Genomic DNA, 5,210 nt, shown 5'->3' with positions numbered 1-5,210 from the left:
CTCACCTAGGGGTATTGTAAAGTTAACGATTTGGCTTATTTTTCCTTTTCTCAGTTGTTGTTGCAGATGGTGATAATAACATTTTCTACAGTCGATGCATGGATGGCTCTACTATTAAAGGAGAATCTGCCGTCGTGGTGATGGTTCGACCTCCTCCCCCTTATCACCCCCGCAACAAAATTCCTGTCGCACGATCCAACTCCAAAGAAAACAGCCGGTTCACGTAAGGGAAACCAGCGTTAGAAATAGGAGCCGGCGAATAAAATGGGAAAACAGAAATAGCCACAAGCCCACTAACACACGTCCCACGATCCAATCTCCCTCCGGAGAGAAACCTCTCTGTTCTGCCCCTGCGCGTCGCCTCCGCGTGCCATGGAGGGCATCATCTCTCCGGCCGCCGTCACTTGAACCCAACCTTCCCTCCGCTCCCGCCCAGATTCCAACCCAAATCACCTCACCGACCCGGTTGCCAATTCGCCGCCGCATGCCCCGCGCGGCCAATCCATGTCTCTCACCGGCGATAAGTAGGTGTGCGGCCCCGCCGCCGCTGGCTCTTGTGGTTGGACCCATCGTCCCCGGCTCTCTCCTCCTCCGCACCCAGGTTGCACCTCCCTCCACGCGATGCTGGCTGATGGCCCTCGCCTCGAACTTTGATTGCAGTTGTTGCCTTTTGTAATGTATGTGCAATTCCGATTGTTTAGTGTGTGCTCTTAGTTCATCGCTCGCCTCATACTTCGTTCAACAAAACCAGATCCATAGGCCTCACCCCACCCCCGCGCGCTAGCCGCTAACCCTCCCTAGGCTGGAACCGCTCCCCTCGCTAACCCTCCCTAGGCTGGAACCGCCGTCGTTCCCGACGCCGCTCCCGCCCCCGCGCGCTAGCCGCCGTTCCCGACGCCGCCCCGACCCCGCGCGCTAGCCGCCGCTCCCGGCGCCGCTCGATCGCCCGACCTCGCCCCCGCCCCCGCGCGCTAGCCGCCGCTCCCGGCGCCGCTAGGTCCCGCCCTCGCCCCTGCTCCGCGAGCTCGCGGCCGCCCCCGTGCCGCTCGGTGCCGGCCCCGCCCCCGCGTCGCTTGGTGCCGCCCCCTCCCCAGCGCGTTCAGGCGCAGCCTGCGTCGGGAGAGCTCGGTGTGGTCGCACGGCAGGGACGACCTGTTCTCGCGGTCACGAACGACGAGGAGGCGCTGCGATTTCCCAAGCAGAGCTCCCTCGCACCACCACCACCACCATCGCTCCTACATTACTGTGCGACGTTGACATTGGAGATTGGCATGCCCCCTCCCCCCTAAGCTTCCCCGCCGCTTCCCCTTCCCGTCCTCCGCGCGGACTCCTGACCCGGGGCGTCGCGATGGCGGCTACGACCGGGGCGGCCGCGGAGATCGTGCGGGAGATCGCGGCCGTGGGTGCCGCCGACCTGGCCGCTGCCGCGGAGCCGCTGCAGGCCGACTGCCTCCGCCTCGCGCGCAAGGTGTCCCTGCTCACGCACCCCGTCGCCGAGGTCGCCGAGGCGTAGTCTGGGGAGGCCGGCGCGGCCGAGCCCGAGGCGGCGGCGTGGGTGGCCGACCTGCTCCGGGCGCTCCAGGCTGCCAGGAGGTTCGTCGCGCTCGGCAGCGGGCCGGCGCTCGACACAGGGACGGTGGATCAGGTGATTGTCGGGGATCTCTTGGTCCAATCAAACCTTCTGCATTGCTCGCTTCTTGACGCGCAGCTCTTGGCCATATTTCGCCGAACACTTTGAGCGCGATTGCGTGGCGTCTGGTCCGCGCGTTCGTTATATTGCTCTCTTTTCGGCATGTGATTCGTTTCCGTTGACGATTAGTATACCGGGCAAGATTTTAGAAATTCATTCACGAAAGTTTTACTTTCACTTGCGTGTACATCTTTTTGTCCAGCCGCTCCAGTTGCAGCTATTGCGCTGTTATATTTTAATTGTCGCGGCTGTAGATCTCCCAAACTGAAGGAATCATCCAAAGGTGATCAAACGAAGCATGTTGTACTCTTTTCAATAGAAGAAAGCCATGGTCGGAACACATTTTTTTTTCTCGTGAATATTTTCAGTTCTATGATAAAGGAAAGAAGAGAGAACGTAATAAAACAACTAAAAAGAAAATCAAGTATGCACACAAAAAACATCAGGTTTAATACCATGTTCTTGCTTCCTTGGATGTAGCCATATAAAATATTCTTTATGGCCATTCCTTAATGGACTGGCAGCTACAAAACAGAGAGACGAAGATGGGGGAGAGAAAGAAAGAGAGAGAGAGAGAGATCTATCAATAGATGGGAATTTATGAGGAAGAGAGAGGGAGGGAAGAGGGGGAGTGTGAGCAACAAAGCTGGGTATACCTTGTTACTGCTTGTTGTAGACTTGAGGGTAAGACCCAGGAGTCGGCAAAGCTGTTGGCGTGCTGGTGCCTCCTAACAAATGTTTTATAGTGTGTAACAAGATTAAAACATTAGGCAAAACATCTCAGCTATTTGTTTCCATGTATAGCCAAATGCATGGAATTTTTTGTTTCTAAGCTTGCCATGGTTTTTGGATGCTACGAGAATGTTCAGTCAAAGTGGAAGCAACCTTGTGTTGCGAATTGTACTTGAGATTTCCAAAATCTTAGTTTTGTTCCTCTATTTGCAAGTTATAGGAAATCTTCATGTAATTAGTTTACTGTTTTTATGCCTCTTTCTCTGGATCATTGATACATGGCAATAGAAAATCACCATGTATGTGTGTCGAATTGAAAACTAGAGTGCCACTTCCTAAGAACAGTGGGGAAATACTAACATTTTACCTTGCTTTCTTGGCACTTTTGGTGTTCCAGTTACAAAAAGTAGCAAGTTTTTAGATTCAGGCATTGTGCAGGCTAGGCTTAGTTTGCCGTGGCCATGCTTCAAGGGAGGTGAGACTCAGTGGTGTAGGCCATCACGATGGAGCTATCATGCTATTGCGTGTCCCTGGGTCTTCGGGCGCGTCGTCGGTCCCAGCCACCCATGATCAAGATACGGCGTCCTCTCTCCTTTCGTTTGATGTGAGTAAGCCTCCACTACCCACTCCCAACTGTGTAGAATTTGCAGCCGTGGTTGACATGGGAGATGCCTTGATGCAAAGTACAGGGTTACATATGTGCTGCTGGCCACTGCCCTGTTAGCCCCGTCGCCAGCAGGGTCGACCATGACCAGGGCCCCCAAGCTAAGGTATGACATGATGCTGCTGCTGCTGCTACCCACCACCATCTCTGAGACATGGAAATCTAGCAAGCTCCAGGTTTGTGCGGCAGTCATGCTCGCCATGTGTTTGTTGAAATGCTCCCATGTAGATAACTAGATATATATAAGTTGATGTTCATATATTAAGCATTTGTAAAATGTTCGTGTACAATGTTAGCATGCAACAATAAATCACAGCTCCCAGCAGTAGCTACTTACCATTACTCTTATCATCTTAGACTAAGTTGTATGGATTAGATGACTGATCGCTTATGTTTTGGTAGTAGATTTTCAGAGCTGAATTTGGTACAAGGTTGATGGGCTTTGTTTGTGTGGATTACTAATTTAGCAGCAATGATGGAGATTGTTTGTGTGGACTACCAATCTAGCAGCAACTCTAATGTAACTTTGGCAACATAACCATCATCAAGTGCCACAGGGGTAGTCTAGGGTCGATTCAAAATTCGAATTAGTGATGCTTTAATCTATGTGTAGTTCATCGTCCATTTCTGAATTATCAAGGATTGATTTTATTGACAAAAGATTCTCTACCCATTGTTTTTTGTTAGATAAAAACAGTTATTGGTTGCTCATGTTATCTACAATAAGTATTTTTTACACTCCTTTATGTAGAAATGGTCACATAATTTTGATTCAAACTAATCGAACTCTCTTAGCTCATTGAAATCATATAATTTAATTACAATATTTCTTTCGATAAAACATTGACACTCATTACCCGACTTCTATATTTTATTTGGCTCATGATGTCAATTATTTTGTGTCAATACAGTACAACAAAGGACTCCAGTTGGAGGATCCACATCATGTATAGGAGCAAGAGATCCGAATCTGGTAGATACATACACTAATTCTATTCAGAGTTCCACTGAAATTATCAAATATTCGAATAGAATCATATGGGTGGTCGAGCCACGTCCACAGGTGCGACAGACATCTAGCATTTTTTTCACGAGTCAACGACGGGCTTATGCCGGCCTAAACCATATATTACCGAACGATGGACAATTACAAGATTAGCGAGAGGTACATGGGGTGAGACAGAGGTTTTAAGTAAAGAAAAAAGATTACATAGGGCTTATAATCTCGTGGAGAGGTGCAGCAACATGGTCCTCCAGTCGAATAATCACGAGTGGACATGCAGCTACGCGCGGTTGGTATCTGCACCGCTCGCCTCCGCGCGATTCGTGCAACTACAATATGCGTTAGCCGTATAATGGTTTCCAGCCCCTTTGTTCCATTCAGTATAGACGCGTATTGTGCACCCGACATGTGCAGCACATGGCCTGCAAGGCAGACCTGAGCATTGAACCGATCCGTTGTAGGATCTCACTCACCTTGTAAATGCTTGTCAGCAATCAAGGCACCCAGCAAGGAGTAGTACCTGCTCAGCCTGTATTTATTTGTTAGGAGCATGTGGTGAATCGTTAACTACATTGGAAGCTTACACCCTGGCCATAATCACACCAACTCTCTCCATCCAGCTTTGTTCCATTTGAAAAGTTTGGTATTTTAAACATGTTTTCGACAACTGATTTACAACTAAAATCTTTACATGTATCATTTTCTTACTGAAAAAATCAGTTAGCTTGATTTTTCATCGTTAATTCGAATAATGAACATTCGACTTGAATTTTAAAACGCAACATTAATAAAAAGAATCAGTATGCAGATTCTACATAAAAGATAAAATACTTTTACACGGCTTACAGAATATATGAGACACCATCAAAGAGAATGATATATTTTTGTGTCTTTGGTTTTCATCTCAGCTTAACAATCATACTTGTTAACTTACAATTGTAGTTTTTGAAAATATAGAGACATGAAAATAACCTCCACAGATTCCTAATTGAACTATACAATATGAAGACATCCACGAGCTGCATATAATTACCAAAATATATATGAGAGCATGTTTGTCATGGTTGCAGCTAAATTTGTGAGCTTAGTCGAAATTCTATGTATTAATAGTACATTAACTG

At 48.3% G+C, this 5,210-nt stretch overlaps 1 pseudogene; it reads left to right on the top strand.

The window, feature by feature from the left end:
* Window positions 1-1,348: 1,348 nt before the first annotated feature.
* Window positions 1,349-1,738, top strand: LOC123400497 (annotated as a pseudogene).
* The last annotated feature ends 3,472 nt before the right edge of the window (window positions 1,739-5,210 follow it).

The sequence above is a fragment of the Hordeum vulgare genome, chromosome 1H (assembly GCF_904849725.1).
Source record: "Hordeum vulgare subsp. vulgare chromosome 1H, MorexV3_pseudomolecules_assembly, whole genome shotgun sequence".
Classification (NCBI taxonomy): domain Eukaryota; kingdom Viridiplantae; phylum Streptophyta; class Magnoliopsida; order Poales; family Poaceae; genus Hordeum; species Hordeum vulgare.
This window is presented reverse-complemented; position numbering and strand designations above follow the sequence as displayed.